Below are 19,955 nucleotides of genomic sequence, written 5' to 3' on the forward strand. Positions count from 1 at the left end.
AAAAAGAGGAAGAGATGCAGATTGGAACGGGAACGTCGTTCCCTATATAGGCGAAGAAAACGAATCGCGGAACAACTTGAGAGTCGCACCCTATCTCAAGAACGGCGAAGAAGGTTAGGTAGAGAAATAGAAACAATTGAACGGAAGCTACAAGAATCATACAAAACCCAGGAGAGGCAAAGAGAGCAAAAGGCCATCAGTGAAATAGAAAGAAATCCGAAATATTTTTTCTCCTATGCAAAATCAAGATTAAAAACCACATCTAGTATCGGGCCCCTGCGAAAGGGAGATGGAACTTTCACCGATGACAACAAAGAAATGAGCGAGCTACTGAGGACGCAGTACGACTCTGTTTTCAGCGAGCCATTAAACACACTAAAGATTGATAACCCAAATGAATTTTTCATGGATACGATACCAACATCAAATCATATATCAGACGTCACCCTATCCCCACTGGATTTTGAAGAAGCCATAAACAGTATGCCTATGCACTCTGCACCAGGCCCGGATTCTTGGAACTCCATATTCATAAAGAACTGTAAAAAACCACTATCGCAGGCCCTCCACATTCTGTGGAGACAAAGCCTAGATACTGGCGTTATTCCTGATATACTAAAAACAGCAGAGATAGCACCACTTCATAAAGGAGGAAATAAGGCAGAGGCAAAAAATTACAGACCGATAGCGCTAACATCGCACATCATAAAAATTTTTGAGAGAGTGCTAAGAAGTAAAATCACAAAATACATGGAATCACAGCAACTCCATAACCCCGGACAACATGGTTTCAGAACAGGGCGCTCTTGCCTGTCGCAGTTGCTGGACCACTATGATATGGCATTAGATCCTATGGAAGACAAACATAATGTGGATGTAATTTACACAGATTTCGCAAAAGCTTTTGATAAATGTGACCATGGTGTTATTGCACATAAAATGCGTTCAAAAGGAATTACCGGAAAAATAGGCAGATGGATCTACAATTTCCTGACCAACAGAACCCAATGTGTAATAGTCAACAAAATAAAATCCAGCCCATCAACCGTGAAGAGCTCAGTCCCCCAGGGTACTGTGCTTGCTCCAGTACTTTTTCTCATCCTCATTTCGGACATAGACAAGAACACAACCTATAGCACTGTATCATCCTTTGCAGATGACACTAGGATCTTCATGAGAGTAAGCAACATAGAGGACACGGCGAAACTCCAGTCAGATGTAGATCAGGTCTTTCTATGGGCTACAGAAAATAATATGGTGTTTAACGAAGATAAGTTCCAGCTCATGCGCTATGGAAAAAATGAAAATATAAAAACGGAAACCACGTACAAAACTCAGGCAAATCATAACATAGAACGAAAAGGCAATGTAAAGGATCTGGGTGTACTCATGTCGGAAGACCTTACCTTTAAAGAACACAATAAAGTAGCCGTCACAACTGCAAGAAAAATGACAGGTTGGATAACAAGAACTTTTCACACTAGAGATGCTATACCGATGATGATACTTTTCAAAACGCTTGTGCTCTCTAGAGTGGAGTACTGCTGCACAATGACAGCACCTTTCAAAGCTGGAGAAATTACTGACCTGGAGAGCGTGCAGAGATCCTTTACTGCTAGAATCCACTCAGTAAAACATCTAAACTATTGGGACCGACTAAAGAGCCTAAAACTGTACTCCCTTGAGCGCAGGCGGGAGAGGTACATAATAATTTACACGTGGAAAATATTAGAGGGGCTGGTCCCAAACCTGCACACAGAAATAACATCACATGAGACCAGAAGACATGGCAGGATGTGCAGAATACCCCCGTTGAAAAACAGAGGTGCAACTGGTACTCTGAGAGAAAACTATCAACATCAGAGGCCCGAGACTGTTCAACAAGCTTCCACTACACATAAGGGGCATAACTGGCCGACCCCTCACAGTGTTCAAGAGAGAACTGGATAAGCACCTCCAAAGGATACCTGATCAACCAGGCTGTGACTCGTACGTCAGGCTGCGAGCAGCCGCGTCAAACAGCCTGGTTGATCAGTCCGGCAACCAGGAGGCCTGGTCGACGACCGGGCCGCGGGGACGCTAAGCCCCGGAAGCGCCTCAAGGTAACCTCAAGGTAGAAGGCTGATGGGTCTGTAGTTCTTTGGGTCAGTGTGGGGTTTCCCAGGTTTTGGAATAAGAACGGCAGTGGCAGACTTAAAGTTGAGAGGGAAGTATCCAGAGGCAAGGGAGGCGTTGAATAGGTTAGTGATAACATCAATGATAGAAGCAGGGAGTTGTCTAAGAAGGATATGTCCCATGCCAGACGCACCAGGGGCACTACGACGAGTGCCCATGAGAGCTGTCTTGACATCAACTAGAGTTAGGGGAGTCTGTAGTTCAGTGCTTGAATTGAGATTGTCAAGGTGGATGAGGTCGTCTGGTGTAGTTGCATGTCTATTTTGGTATATCCAGTCTTCGACTACTTCAATGTTGGGGCGGGCAAATGGTTCAGGAGGATGTGGGTGAAAGATTTGTTCCCAGTGGTGTTTAAAAATGTTGAGTACTACATCAGGATCAGTAATTTTGTTGTTATTATGAAGAAGGTATTTAAACGGTGTGTGAGTTGATCCTTGTAAGCGTTTGAGTTGTTTCCAGAATAATTGAGGTGTCAGTTTTCTGTATTGTTCTGCTTGTTCTATGAGGTGTCTCCAATGTTTTGTGTGATCTTCATCTAGGCTGTTAAGGATGTGGTTTTTTAATGCTGTTAGGTCCCATAGTACTTGTCCATGACGATGCATGTTTTGTAAGAATCTAGTGTGATTGCAAGCTAAGAGGCGTTTTGTGCGAATGGAGGGGGTGAAAGTGAAATGTGGTTTGTGTGTTGTTTTAGGAATGGAGATATTTGCTGCATGAATGATAGTATCTTGTATGTTGCGTGCTTGTGTGTCGATGTCAGTGTGATGTTTTTTTATTGTATTCAGGACGTCAGTGTCATCAATGTGTTGTTTGAACATGTCCCAGTTTGCCCTAAGGTATGAGAATTGAGGAGTGCTGGGGATGAGAATAGGATTTGTGGAGACTGTGAGAATTAAGGGGATATGATCAGAGCCCGTAATGGGCCCTGGTGAAATGAAGTGTTGCAAGTTTCTGCCATGTCTGCAGGCCTAATAAAAAAGGTGGTGGCACAGCAATATATTACAAACATACCTTCATTTGCAATAGTGTTATTAGTGATAGAGACGACTATTGTGAATATACCTTTGCCAAGTTCTCCAGTAAATCCCTTAAATCCTCCCTGACTATCGGTGTCATCTATAGATTTCCTAATACCAACATAGCTTCATTCTCAGATAACCTAAGGAATCTTATCATAAATAACAATATCAACAAAAATCACATCATTCTGGGAGGTGATTTCAATATTGACCTGGGTCTTCAAAACAACCCTCAAGTTGACTCTTTCCGTAACAGCATGCACTCCTGTATGCTAATCCCCACAATCACCAAGCCCACCCGAGTCACTCAAACATCTGCCACTACCTCGGATCACCTATGGACTAATATAACAGCTCCCCTTACATCTGGAGTAATTTATGACAGAACAACTGACCACTATCCTACCTTCCTCATAGCAAACATGGACACAACACCACCAGAAACCAAGAAACTCTCATTCAGGCTACATAGTGAATCAGCTTTAGGCAATCTCTCTAATGCACTTCACAATATTAACTGGGAATCTGAATTTAATAATACACAGGATATAAACTCATCAACTAACCTCTTTCTCTCCAAAACTCTAAGCCTCTACAACACTCACTGTCCCCTCCTTACCAAACAAGTAACTGATAAAGGAAAAAATAACCCGTGGCTCACAAGTGGCATAATTAAATCAATCAACAAAAACATGAATACGAAAAGAAATTTAGGAGTGGCCTAGTTTCAGTGGAAGTAGTTAAAAGGTACTCGTCAGTGCTTACCAGTATCATAAGAAAAGCAAAACTTTCATATTATGAGACTAGATTCAAAGAAGCAAAAGGCAACATGAAAAGCACATGGAATACCATCTCTAACATCCTGGGAACTAAACAACACTCCCACAACCAGATAACACTCTCTAAGGATGGCCTTACACTGTCATTTGACTTAGAAATGGCGAATGAATTTAATAGCTTCTTTTCATCGATTGGTGCTAACCTTGCAAGTAAAATCCCACAGACTCAGACACATATCAACACATATCTCTCAGGCAGCTATCCAAACTCTCTTCTCCTTTCACCAGTCAGCCCGACAGATGTTGTGTCCATCATACACTCACTAAAAACCAAAGCTTGAAACATCAGTGAAATCCCATCCATTGTATACAAGAGCGCCTCCCATGCCCTTGCGCCACCTATAGCTCTGCTGTTCAACAAATCCCTTGAGTGTCTCCGCTGATATCCTTAAAAATGCAAGAGTAACGCCAGTTCATAAAGGAGGCAATCCAGCAGACATAAACAACTATAGACCAATATCGAACCTACCCATTCTATCAAAAATATTTGAAAAAATTATCTGCAAACAGCTCTACTCCTATCTCGTAAAATTCGACATTCTTAGCCCCTGTCAGTTTGACTTCCGCTCTCAAAAGAGTACCAACGATGCAATTATTAGTCTCCTTGATATAATTTACTCAGCCCTTGACAAAAATGAGTTTCCGATTGGACTCTTCATTGACCTGAGAAAGGCCTTTGATACTGTTAATCACGATTACCTCTTATGTAAACTCCATCATTATGGAATCCGAGGCCATGCACTGGACTATATCTAATCCTATCTTAGTGATAGACACCAATGTGTAGCCATCAATAATATAACCTCTCCCATTCTACCAATAACCGTTGGAGTGCCACAAGGCAGCATCTTAGGACCTCTTCTATTTCTTATATACATCAACGATCTGCCTAATGTCTCTAACATTCTGAAACCTATTTTGTATGCTGATGATACTACCCTCATCTACTCCAACCCCAACCCACATACACTAAATGATGTTGTTAATAATGAACTCAAAAAAGTCCACTTATGGATGTCAACTAACAAACTAACACTTAACATAGAAAAGACCTACTACATCCTATTTGGAAGCAAATCTACAAATGCAATTCAGCTTCAGATAGACAATGTAAACATTAGCAATAAAAATGATGGAAAGTTTCTTGGCCTATTCCTAGACAAGAGACTCAACTTCAGTACCCACATACAACACATAACTAAGAAAGTCTAAAACAGTTGGTATACTCTCCAAAATCAGATATTATAATAATAATAATAATAATTTTTATTTAGGCAAAGGTACATACAAAAGAGATTTTACAAAGTTTGTTGGCTTTATAGATAGGTAGATCTATCTATCTTTATAGATAGATAGGTTATGTACCTAACTCTGCTCTCATCTCTCTATATTATGCACTAATCTATCCCTATCTTAATTATGGTATCTGTGCATGGGGGTCTACCACTGCAAACCACCTCAAGTACATCATCACCCAGCAAAAATCTGCTATCAGAATAATATCAAATTCTGCTTTCAGACAACACTCAGCCCCCTTGTTTAACTCCCTAAACATGCTAAACATAATCTCACTCCATAAATTCTCTTGTGTCAACTACATAAATATAAATAAATAAAATAAATGTTTATTTAGGTAAGGTACATACATTCAAGAGATTTTACAAAGTTTGTTGGATTAATAGATAGGGCTAGTACATACAATGCCTAAAGCCACTATTACGCAAAGCGTTTCGGGCAGGAAAAACATTAATGACTAAAGATTAATACTAATGGGTATAAAGAATAAAATGCGTTGAGAACAAATAAAAATAGAGGTAAAAGAGGGGGGAACATGGCTGAAAAAGCAGCACAAATACAATTACAAATTATTACAGACAATTACATTCAAACAGCGTTGTTTTGAAAAAAAAAAAACAGACATGGATTGACTACAGAGGGGTAAGGTAGGTTACAGGGAATTTATTAGGTAGTTCTTCGTTTTTATCTTAAACTGGTTGAGAGAGGTACAGTCTTTAACATGGTTGGGAAGGTCATTCCACATTCTGGGTCCCTTGATTTGTAGAGCATTTCTAGTTTGATTAAGTCGTACTCTTGGAATATCAAAACTGTATTTATTTCTGGTGTGGTGCTCATGGGTTCTGTTACAACCTTCAATGAATCTTTTGAGGTCAGGATTGGCATTACAGTTCAGCGTTTTACATATGTATAATACACATGAGAGAATGTGCAGTGACTTAATATCTAACATATTCAGAGATTTGAGTAGGGGTACCGAGTGATGTCCGGAGCCAGAGTTGGATATTGTCCTAATAGCAGCTTTGTGTTGAGTAATTAGAGGACGTAAATGATTTTGGGTAGTAGAACCCCAAGCACAAATACCATAGTTGAGATATGGATAGATGAGGCAGTAATAGAGAGTAACCAGGGCAGGGCGGGGTACATAATATCTGATCTTAGAAAGAATGCCAACAGCTTTTGAAACTTTTTTTGATATATTTAGAATGTGTCCCTGGAAATTCAGCTTGTGGTCGATGAGAACGCCAAGGAATTTGCCATCTAATTTGTTACAAATTTGTTTATTTTATTTATTTTATTGTTTATTTTGAGATTTATCTGATTAGAGGATTTATTGCCAAACAGAATATAGAACGTTTTGTCAATGTTAAGGGTGAGTTTGTTGGCAGTTAGTCAAAGATGGACTTTCTCTAGCTCAGTATTTACTGTGGCATTTAGAGCAAGGGGGTCAGGACTGGAGTAAATGAAGGTAAATTGTAAGTAAATGAAAGTAAATAAACATTTACAAAACCCTGTTCTTAAATGCAAATCCTGCTCTGAAACTCTTCCAGGACAGATGTAATAGGACCCATTATTACCACACCAGAAATAAATATCTCTTTGATATCCCCAGAGTTAAACTTAATCTGTGTAAACACTCTATGCAAATAAAGGGACCCAGTTTAGGGAACTCACTCCCTATTGAATTGAAAAGCTGTCCAACTTTTACATCATTCAAAATCAATACTAAAAAGTACCTAATTTCATCTTCATAGTTTTTCACTTTTTGCCTTAAAATTGCACTGTATCTATTGCTATCCAATCTCCCAACCTTTATGTTCCCAATTTGAACATCTTTACCATTGTGATCATTGCTGTCTTCTTATATGTGCTGCCAATCTGCTGTATGGTGTCTATTAATCTTGTTTAAATTACTAATCAAGCTGTCAATGTAATCTTTTTTTTTTTTTTTTTTTTTTTTTACATATATACAAGAGTTCTTACATTCTTGTACAGCCACTAGTACGCGTAGCGTTTCGGGCAAGTCCCTGGAATACGATGCCCTGCCGCGAAGAATCGTTTTTTCATCCAAGTACACATTTTACTGTTGCGTTAAACAGAGGCTACAGTTAAGGAATTGCGCCCAGTAAATCCTCCCCGGCCAGGATACGAACCCATGACATAGCGCTCGCGGAACGCCAGGCGAGTGTCTTACCACTACACCACGGAGACTGTTAATCAGTCAATCTGTCTGTCAATCAATCAGAGCTTTAATATAACAATGTCTATGCTTATTATTTGCATATGCTTATTATTCAACTTTTCTTTGATTCCATTTATTACCTAGGTTGCCTAGCCTCGCCATGCTCCCTTACTCCATTGTACCCCTGGCTTTGCCTGCATCTCAAATTGTAAATTGTTACTTACAGTGTACCTGAGAGTACTCGTAAGCAATCTACCTCATTTTTCATTTTTGCTCAATTTGTTTTTGTATTGCTTAGTCTTGTTTATATTTTTGTTTTGTATTTCTATATCTTGTGTTTTGTATAGTCCATGTTTATATGTTTTTTCGTTAATCTCATTTATTACCTAGGTTGCCTAGCCTAGCCATACTCCCTTACTCCATTGTACCCCTGTAAGCCCCTTTTGAGTTTGCTTTGTTCTGTATTGTGTACATCTTTTTCCCTATTTTATAGCTTATTTCTACCTTGTTATTTGCCTTTCTTCCCTTGTTTTTACTGCAATCAGCTTTTTTTATGCAGACAAGTATAGACCCAGAACTTAACCTCTTATCCACTATCTATGACAATTATCACTTTAATGATCTAAATTGCAGATATTTTGCAGCACATGATGTAAACAATGTATTAACTCATAATCACAATATCTCTGTAATCAATTTGAACGTTAGATCCCAAGGTAAACACTTCGATGATGTTAGTGCCTTGATTGAAGCTATTGACAACAAATTCTCTTTTATTATACTTACTGAAACATGGTTGAAAGAGGATACTACTCAGCTCTTTAACATGCCTAACTACTCAGCAATTCACAACTGTCGTCAAATTCAGAGAGGTGGTGGCACTGCTCTTTACTACCACCAAGAACTAACATGCTTAAAAGAAATTAGAACCAGAGACTGCTATGGGGAGTATATCTTCGCCAGCTTCAGAGTCAAGGGTGCCGAGTCTGTCCTGACTGTGGGTGCAGTTTATAGAATTCCTAACACTGATGTGTCCGAATTCAACTCAAACCTTAGAAATCTAATACTTGATAACAGACTGAACAAAAACCACCTAATTATCGCAGGGGACTTTAATATTGACCTCTGCGAGCCTGAACACCCCACTGCTGTTAGCTTCCTCAACTGTATGAATTCCTGCTTCCTCATACCCTTAATCACTAGACCTACTAGAATCACTGATAGCACAGCCACGACGCTCGATCACATCTGGACAAACATAACCTCTCCGCTTACTTCAGGTATAATCACCGATAGCACTACAGATCATTACCCCACATTTCTCTTAACTAACATTAGCAAACCACCTCTTGAGTCAAGAGTGATACGTTTTAGACTACACAATGAAACTGCTATAGACAATTTTATAACTGCTGCTGATAATGTCAACTGGGAGTCCGAGTTAGGTAACATAGTGGACATCAACCTTGCAGTACAATCTTTTCTTCAAAAAACTCTTAGCCTTTATAATACCCACTGTCCTATGCTTACAAAACAAGTCACAACCAAAAGGCTTAACAATCCCTGGCTTACAAAGGGAATACTTAAATCTATTAATAAAAAACATGACCTTGAGAAGAAGTATAGGTTAGGAATTGTCTCCAAAGAATTCTCAAAGAATTACTCATTATTGCTGTCTAAGATAATTAGACGAGCCAAAACTAAATACTACGAAGATAAATTTACCCAAATAAAGAGCAACATTAAACAAACTTGGAGAACAATTTCTCAAATATTGGGATCAAAGAAGTCTTTAAATAACAAACCGACTCTCCTGTCTAATAACGATGGTCAGCTTTCAGCCTCTGATTCTGCTACTGAGTTCAATAGGTTCTTCTCTTCCATTGGTTCATCCCTTGCAAATGATATTCCATCTTCCAGTACAGACATTAATGACTATCTTTCAGGTAACTATCCACAGTCTCTGTACCTAAAGCCTATTAATTCCACTGACGTCAATGAGATAATCCTTTCCCTTAAAACCAAGTCTGGTGCCCTTGAGGAGATACCAACTTTAATTTACAAAAAAGCCTCCAGATCTTTAGCCCCTGCTATTGCTTTGCTCTTCAACAAGTCACTTGAACTCCAAACCTTCCCAGATATTCTAAAAAAAGCGAGAGTAACGCCTGTCCACAAATGTGGCAATCTCACAGATGTTAACAACTACAGACCTATATCTATCCTGCCAAACTTGTCAAAAAATTTTGAAAAACTAATCTATAAGCAGCTTTACTCATATCTAGCCAAACTCAATATACTTAGCCCTTGCCAATATGGCTTCAGACCCAAAAAAAGCACTAACGATGCACTTATTAGTATGCTTAACTCGATTCATACAGCTCTTGATAAAAATGAGTTCTCTGTTGGGTTGTTTGTGGACCTGCGTAAAGCTTTTGACACTGTCAACCACCAAAACCTTCTTCTTAAATTACATCATTATGGAGTCAGAGGACACTCCCTACAATACCTCAAATCCTACCTTACTGACAGGCTCCAATATGTTTCTGTGAATAATACAATTTCTCCCACCCTACCCATCAACATTGGTGTTCCCCAGGGCAGCATACTTGGCCCTCTCCTCTTTCTCATCTACATTAATGACCTTCCAAATGCCTCCCAACACCTCAAACCAATTCTATTTGCAGACGACACAACCTTCATTTACTCCAGTCCTGATCCCCTTGCTCTAAATGCCACAGTAAATACTGAGCTAAATAAAGTCCATCTGTGGCTAACTGCCAACAAACTCACCCTTAACATTGACAAAACCTTTTATATTCTGTTTGGCAATAAATCCTCTAATCAAATAAATCTCAAAATAAACAATACCCAAATTTGTAACAAATTAGATGGCAAATTCCTTGGCATTCTCATTGACCACAAGCTGAATTTCCAGGGACACATTCTAAATATATCAAAAAAAGTTTCAAAAACTGTGGGCATTCTTTCTAAGATCAGATATTATGTACCACGCCCTGCCCTGGTGACTCTCTATTACTCCCTTATCTATCCATATCTCAACTATGGTATTTGTGCTTGGGGCTCTACTACCCAAAATCACTTACGTCCTCTAATTACTCAACACAAAGCTGCTATTAGGACAATATCCAATTCTGGCCCCAGACATCACTCGGTACCCCTACTTAAATCTCTGAATATGTTAGACATTAAGACACTGCACATTCTCTCATGTGTATTATACATATATAAAACGCTAAACTATAATGCCAATCCTGATCTCAAAAGCTTCATAGAAGGTTGTAACAGAACCCATGAGCATCACACCAGAAATAAATACAGTTTTGATATTCCTAGAGTACGACTTAATCAAACTAGAAATGCTCTACAAATCAAGGGGCCCAGAATGTGGAATGACCTTCCCAACCATGTTAAAGACTGTACCTCTCTCAACCAGTTTAAGTTAAAAGCGAAGCTATACCTAATAAATTCCCTGTAACCTACCTTACCCTTCTATTGTCAACCAATGTCTGTTTTTTTCTTTAAAGAGCGCTGTTTGTCGACATAATTGTATTTGTGCTGCTTTTTCATCTATGTTTTCATTTCTTGTTTTCATTCTACTCATTATGCTCAATTAGTATTAAGCTTGTCATTTAAGTTTATCATGCCCGAAACGCTTTGCGTAATAGTGGCTTTAGGCATTGTATGTACTAGCTATACCTATAAGTTAAACAATCCTTGTAAATATTTATTGTATGTATGTACCTTACCTAAATAAAATTGTATTGCATTGTATTGTATTGTAATGTGCTTTAATATACTTACTTAGCTCTCTCATCTCATTTTTCTCTTGCAATGTATCTTTATCATTTATCAATTTTGATAGAAATTACCTACTTAAAATTATCTGTTAGATTAAGGACCTGCCCGAAACGCTGCGCGTACTTGTGGCTTAATTAAATAGAGTATAAATACTGTACTATCCAATGTATTCTCACAAACCCAATGTACCTTCTTGTATATATATAAATAAATAAATAAATAAATAAATAAATGTCTGTTGGTGAATATGAGATCAGGCCTGCCAGAACCTGTATGACTGAAACAAGTGGGCACGTCAGGGGCAAGATTAAGAAAGAATAGATGTTTTTGGGTGTATATTTGGTGAAGCTGCCAAATATACCATGGCAGACAGCTTCTGCCATGGTATATTTGGCAGAAGCTGTCTGCCATGCTAATTTGTGGTATTGTGGTGGAATGTAGGATGTTGTGCATTGAGGTCTGCAAGCAGAAAAACAGGCAAGTGAGTGTGGTTGAAGAGAGTTATGAAATCTTGCATGGGAATGCCGGTATTAGGACGGTTGTAGGTCGTGCAGATGACGAGAGAACCCATTTGTGTGTGGACTTTGATGGCTAGGAAATGTTTGTGAAGCCAATGAGTGTGTAAGAGTTCGTATTTGTATGAAGAACGGATGAGTATTGCAACTCCTTCATGTGCTTCATCTGGTGATTGGTAGGAGGAGTAGCCATAATGTTTGATTCTATATGAGTTCGTAATGAATGTGCTATTTAATAATAGCACATCAGGTCTTTCGATCTCAATAAAATCTGACATTATGTGTCTAATAGAGAAATATGCCCGCACATTAAATTGGATGATCTTTATTAATTTTGAGGTTTTGATGGGGTGCTGGTTGGGTTTTGTGCATGTACAGGAGCATGAGGGTGCGTGATTCAATGACTTGGGCAGTTATTGAAGAGGGTGCATCTTGGAGGAGGGTGGTAGGAATTGTGAGAAATTTACAGCGGGAGGTAGGAGTAAGACAACGGGTTGCTGAGCGGGCTCGGGACGAGACGAGATTTATTTTATTTTATTTTATTTTATTTTATTTTATTTTATTTTATTTATATATATATACAAGAAGGTACATTGGGTTTGAGAGAATACATTGGATAGTACAGTATTTACATTCTTGTAAAGCCACTAGTACGCGCAGCGTTTCGGGCAGGTCCTTAATCTAGCAGATAATTTTAAGTAGGTAATTTCAATCAGAATTGATAAATGAAAGATACATTACAAGAGAAAAATGAGATGAGAGAGATAAGTAGGTATATTAAAGCACATTGTTATATTAAAGCTCTGATTGATTACATTGACAGCTTGATTAGTAATTTAAACAAGATTAATAGACACTTACACAGACATAGACACAAGATTAATAGAAGATTAATAGATAATAGATGAGTTACAGAAGAAATGACTGAAGTTGTTGGGGGATGGAGGAAGGTAGAAGGCTTATTGACAGGGACCGGGTGAGAGGTATCAGAGGTTGTAGTGTTTGAAGTCAGATTGGAAGTGGAGGGGACAATGTTGGGAGAAGAGGTTGAAAGTGCTTTTGACATGGATGATTCAGTTTGGGTTGGTCAGCGGCACCGTTTTCTGTAGCAGTCAGGAGTGGGTTGGTAGGACGTTGTGGGGGAACTGTAGTATTTTCCTCAGCTGAAGTCGTGGTGTTTTGTGGAGTGAGGACTGTAGGCAAGAATGGAGCAGAGCGCAATAGTTGAGTAGGAGGAACAGAGATACTAGGAAGGCCGTAATGAGTGAGAAAGATAGGAAGATAGTCAGCAAAGTCACGGCCATCGTCCTTGGCCTTCAAGTAAGCAGCTTGTACACAGATTGATTGATGAAGATTAAGCCACCCAAAAGGTGGCACGGGCATGAATAGCCCGTAAGTGGTGGCCCTTTTAAGCCATTACCAGTATCAAAAGCTGATACTGGAGATCTGTGGAGGTGCGAATGCACCCTGCATGATGGGAGATGTCTCCCTTGTGAATGTGTTAAGATGAAGATGAAGCCACCCAAAAGGTGGCACGGGCATGAATATCCCGTAAGTGGAGGCCCTATTGAGCCATTACCAGTATCAATAGATAATACTGGAGATCTGTGGAGGTGCGACTGCACCCTGCGTGACGAGAGATGTCTCCCGGGGCATCAGCCCTCTTCCCTCGGCTATTTATAGCCACCTTGTACCGTCCGTGCTGTGCTTGCGGGACGCGCTGCGCAATTGTCTCTTTTTTCCCGCCAGAAACAGCACCGCTTTTCTGTTAAAAGCAGTGTCCATTTTCTGGCCAGGGGAAAAAAGACACCGACGGTAAGGGGGCTTATTTATTACGTAGTGGAAGTACTGTAACGGTTCTATTGTTACGTAAAGTATGGTGACAAATAAACACAGACACTAAGATACTATATATATATTTGGTCGAATATACAGAAGTACACAGGTGATACGTTGGTGTAAGTTGAGCGCACTGAGCGTTGGTACAGTATCTCGCAAGTGTCTGCTCTAGACCACACTTGAAAGTAGACTAGCCAATGTTCGCTACACCGCTGCTTATATTGCTTGGGCAACACCTCACCTCATTCATCTCCAAAGGTTGACAGGAATATTAACACTATATTTGGAGCGAGTATATTATTGGGATAATCTACTCGCTACAGAACTCCCCCTCCCAGGGGATGAAAGGAAAAATAATTGATCAAGGAACTTAGCTGGTCGGTGAATTGTACGCCCTGCTCGCGTTACATAACCATCAAAGTTAACTTCCTCCTCTTCGCTGATGTCATCTAACTGGGGTCGTAGGAGGATCCTGTGCTGGGAGGTCGTCCGTCGTCGTAGGAGGGTTGTGGTGCGGCTGGTAATTGGGGTCGAAAAGTGAACTGCGTAGTCGGCGGATGTGTCTCTGGATTTAGCAGTGTCGCAGACGTTGAGACGAAGCCTGGAGCAGAGCAGAGAGCTGAGTGAGGCCGGAGTCGTGGAGCTCTATGTGGGAGAGCGTGGCGGCTCGATTGAGATTTGTGAGTGTCTAAACTCGGGGAGCGAGAGCGTGGCGGCTCGATGCGGTCGTAGTCTGCTGTCTGCTCTGTGTCTAAGCTGTAGCGTCTTGGGTTGATTAGGACTGTACACGCCGAGTACTACATTGTTGACTGGAAATTGTAGTCTGGTACCAAAAGATGTAGGCAGTGTGTGGACAAGCTCGGTGTAGCAGGAGAGAAGAATGTGCATAATTGTTGCGTCCTTGGGTCGCTGGTGGAGCATTTAGATCCGGGGCGGATGGGCTCGGGCACCAGGACATAAGGAGGTAATGTAGGCACGTAGTTAGGACAACGAGGTAATCACTGCTAGAGCTGAATTGTCCTGGAGGCGACGAAGAGTCGGAAACGCAAGCTGTAAGTCCTGTATTGCACAAAGGGCTTGAGTCGGCTGAGTATCAGAATGCAGTGAACGTGTAGATGAATCTGACGAAAGAGCAGCTTTCGTGGGCGCCCCTGTAGAACAAGCAGTGCCCTGGCAGCGACGGAGAGTCGGCAGGACAGGCTGTAGATCACACATTATGTAGTTACTGATGAAGCTGCCAGATGAGTGAGTAGTGATCGTGGAGCAGCAAGCCGTAGTAGATGAAAATGCAGAGACGATCGTGATGAAAATCATAGCTATGGCAGGGGTGTTGGCAACGTTCCATGACAGGTGGCTGCGGTCCACAGCAAGCAGCAGCAGTGGAGGTCCAGTGAGAGTCCATGTTGTAGTCCATCGTGGCTGGGTATCGTCGAAACTCTCCGGGGTCACCAATGTAACGGTTCTATTGTTACGTAAAGTATGGTGACAAATAAACACAGACACTAAGATACTATATATATATTTGGTCGAATATACAGAAGTACACAGGTGATACGTTGGTGTAAGTTGAGCGCACTGAGCGTTGGTACAGTATCTCGCAAGTGTCTGCTCTAGACCACACTTGAAAGTAGACTAGCCAATGTTCGCTACACCGCTGCTTATATTGCTTGGGCAACACCTCACCTCATTCATCTCCAAAGGTTGACAGGAATATTAACACTATATTTGGAGCGAGTATATTATTGGGATAATCTACTCGCTACAGTACAAATAAAATAATTTCTGCAGAACATGTAAATGAGGCGGCTATAAGTAAGTCTTAACAAATGTAACATGTCCATGTCTAACTGAGAACAGCCAACCATCTTAAATATACACCCGTAGTAAATAAGAGTATGCTTATAGCCTACGATAAACGAAATCTGCAGAAACCTATATACTAGCTTATTACCTACTACTAGAAGTAAGGCAAGTGACAAATGTAACCTAATTATTTATTTATTTATTTATATATATATATACAAGAAGGTACATTGGGTTTGTGAGAATACATTGGATAGTACAGTATTTATACTCTTGTAAAGCCACTAGTACGCGCAGCGTTTCGGGCAGGTCCTTAATCTAACAGATAACTTTAAGTAGGTAATTTCTATCAGAATTCATAAATGATAAAGATACATTGCAAGAGAAAAATGAGATGAGAGAGCTTAGTAAGTATATTAAAGCACATTGTTATATTAAAGCTCTGATTGATTACATTGACAGCTTGATTAGTAATTTAAACAAGATTAATAGACACCATACAGCAGATTGACAGCACATATAAGACAGCAATGATCACAATGGTAAAGATGTTCAGATTGGGTACATCAAGATTGGGAGACTGGGTAGCAATAGATACAGATAAACAAGATTAATAAACACCATACAGCAGATTGGCAGCACATATAAGAAGACAGCAATGATCACAATGGTAAAGATGTTCAAATTGGGAACATAAAGGTTGGGAGATTGGGTAGCAATAGATACAGTGCAACTTTAAGGCAAAAAGTGAAAAACTATGAAGATGAAATTAGGTACTTTTTAGTATTGATTTTGAATGATGTAAAAGTTGGACAGCTTTTCAATTCAATAGGGAGTGAGTTCCATAAACTGGGTCCCTTTATTTGCATAGAGTGTTTACACAGATTAAGTTTAACTCTGGGGATATCAAAGAGATATTTATTTCTGGTGTGGTGATAATGGGTCCTATTACATCTGTCCAGGAAGAGTTTCAGAGCAGGATTTACATTTAAGAACAGGATTTTGTAAATGTAGTTGACACAAGAGAATTTATGGAGTGAGATTATGTTTAGCATGTTTAGGGAGTTAAACAAAGGGGGCTGAGTGTTGTCTGAAAGCAGAATTTGATATTATTCTGATAGCAGGTTTTTGCTGGGTGATGATGGACTTGAGGTGGTTTGCAGTGGTTGAACCCCATGCACAGATACCATAGTTGAGATAGGGATAGATTAGTGCATAATATAGAGAGATGAGAGCAGAGTTAGGTACATAATATCTGATTTTGGAGAGTATACCAACTGTTATATAACACTATATATTATATAACACTATAAATAACAGGACACAAAGAGTAAATATAAAGTGAATAAACCACATAACACTTAATGAAGCCCGACCAAGAGGCCCGAAAGACATAATGGTAAATTACAAATACAGTTTTGATATTCCTAGAGTACGACTTAATCAAACTAGAAATGCTCTACAAATCAAGGGACCCAGAATGTGGAATGACCTTCCCAACCATGTTAAAGACTGTACCTCTCTCAACCAGTTTAAGATAAAAACTAAACACTACCTAATAAATTCCCTGTAACCTACCTTACCCCTCTGTTGTCAACCCATGTCTGTTTTTTTAAACAACGCTGTTTGTCGACCTAATTGTATTTGTGCTGCTTTTTCTGCCATGTTCCCCCCTTTTTTATTTTTATTTTTAATTGTTCTCAACACATTTTATACTCTAATCTCAATAGTATTAAGTTTTAGTCTTTAATGTTTTTCCTGCCCGAAACGCTTTGCGTAATAGTGGCTTTAGGTATTGTATGTACTAGCTCTATCTATAAATCTATCAATTTTTGTAAAACCTCATGTATGTATGTACCTTACCTGAATAAATATTTATTTATTTATTTAATATTTATATTTATAAATCCTAGCTGAATGAATGGAAACTAATCAGTCGTGCAGAAAATTACCTAGAGACTGGGGAAAACCTGATATGAGAATGTATGATAAATTTAACCCCAGGGCGAGCTGCGGACAGCGGAACACTTGGGGACCGGCGCTGCCCCCCCACTCCGTAGGCCAGCAGGCCGGACCCCCCCGCGAAGGCCGAGTGCCCGGTGGCCGCGGGGACACCTCAAAGTGGCAGAGCAACGACGTCCTGCCTGACGTAGGAAGTAAAAGCGTCACTCTTCCACCTGACGACCGCCCTTATCTCCGTTGGGCGAGCCCGTCTAAAGACAGCTGAGTGGCCCTGTCGATTCGAGAGGAATGTAGTCTGCTGGGAGCAAGCCTAGCGCTGCTAGGGCAGCGCGAAGCATCCCTGGAGAAGTCGTGCCTGGTCGTAGGCACAGGCCGGGCAGAACTTGCTGCAGGCGGGGCCGCTCGCCAGGCTAGGGTAGGCGTGCGTCCCGCGTGTGCGTGTAGGATCCGAAGATAATGTCGATTCCTGACCATGTTTTTTTTTTTGGGGGGGGGGGGGATATATACAAGAGTTGTTACATTCTTGCACAGCCACTAGTACGCGTAGCGTTTCGGGCAGGTCCCTGGAATACGTCGATCCCCTGCCGCGAGGAATAGTTATCGATACCTGGTCCAGTCAGATGTAAACGATACCTGGTCCAGTCAGAGCGTGCGTCGACCTTTTGCCGCGTAGATCACCTCCCCCGGGCTGAAAGTAATAAGGCAGTAAGGGTGAGCAGAGACGGGTATGCAGTGGTAACGTGGCAGACAAGAACTCAGTCGAGAGGGTAAACCCAGCTGAGTTAAAACGGAGGAGACCTAGGGGCCGGATTCAGGAAGGTACTTACGAAGGTTTTTCATCTTAGCTAAGAGCGTTTTCCGTCTTAGCGCCTTCGTGGCGGCTACGTCCGTATTCAAGTAACTACCCTAAGTGGAAAAACCTTCGTAAGTTCATTCCAGGATTTAAGTGTGGTTTCGACCACTCGTAGCTTTATGTAAACTGGATATAAGTCATTTTTTCTCTACTACATAACACTGGGATCGATTTATGATATTGGAACATGACCAAAATATTATAGCTGGTGAATCTAGTGAAGAGGAGTCCTTCGTGTTAGTTATATATGCATTCTCTGCTTGAAACTTGAAGTAAATATGTGTTTGATGATAGTAGAATTAGTTTTATAATAGCAAGATATTATACCAGTAGTTATTAAGTAAATAAACACTGGTGAACATGAAATATGAGAGAAGGTGATGAACCCTGCCTGATGGGATCATTTACTATCACCAAATGCCCCTGTTCACCTAGTAGTAAGGGTGTACCTTATAGCTATACATACCCATTTCTAATTTATTTAGTTTGGTTTTATTTTGAAATTAAATCTGGGTGAGACATAAAATAAAAATATGCTGCACAAATGATGTTAGGTAAGGAAAAGGGTAAAAATGTCAAAAACTTTATTCACTGAATACTTAAAGCTATAATTATGACTAGATTATTAAAAAGAGAGAGGGAAGTAGGGGTCCAAGACCTCTTCCTGTTATACAATTTGGTTGTGGAACAAGTAATTATCAAAAGAAGGCACCATGCCGGGAAGGCTATGTAGCAGTAAGGCAGTGAGGTGAGGCAGCTACTTATTTGAGAAATGCTTATTTTATTTACCTTATAAGCTGAGGCAACTTATTTTATTTGAGGAATACTCAGCTGATTCCTCTACATTTAGCATGGAACAAATTTGTGTCCAAGACCTCTTCCTGTTACACAATTTGGCTGTGTGTAACCAAACTAGAAGTGCTCTACAAATCAAGGGACCCAGTATGTGGAATGACCTCCCGAATCATGTCAAAGGCTGTACCTCTCTCAACCAGTTTAAGAGTTAAACCAAGTACTGCCTAATTAACTCCATGTAACCTAACTTACCTCCTAAATGTCAACCCATGTCTTGCTATTTTTTAAACAACGCTGTTCACCAACATGTGCAATTGCTGATTTATGCTATGTTAACCCCCTTTTTGTATTTTTTATTCCTTCTTTCAACACAATTTATACCTAATCCCGATTACTATTAAGTTTTAGTCTTTTTTTCCCCCCACACCTTGCCCGAAATGTTATGAGTATTAGTGGCTTTAGGTATTGTATGTACTAGCTCTGCCTATAAATCCAACATTATGTTTGTAAATCAACTGTATGTACTTTTCCTGAATAAAATGTATTTATTATTTATTTTTTAATCAGTAAGTATTAAAAGAAGGCACCAAGCTGGGAAGGCTATGTAGCACCATTGTGTGTAACAATAAACCAATTTTTTTTTAACAAATAATGCACCTGTATGGGAAAACAAATCCTGTCAGCTGTAAAAATATTGATGCAGTTATTTAAATGGAAAAATATAATGAAAAAATATTACTGGTTTATTTTTATCCTATCTTTTTGTACTGTACAGTATATCCAAGGAAGTGAAAAATTGAGACATAATGCACAATTTAATGAATGATTGCATGGATTAGCAGTTCAAAAGAAATATGA

Source organism: Procambarus clarkii, chromosome 6 (assembly GCF_040958095.1).
Source record: "Procambarus clarkii isolate CNS0578487 chromosome 6, FALCON_Pclarkii_2.0, whole genome shotgun sequence".
Lineage (NCBI taxonomy): Eukaryota > Metazoa > Arthropoda > Malacostraca > Decapoda > Cambaridae > Procambarus > Procambarus clarkii.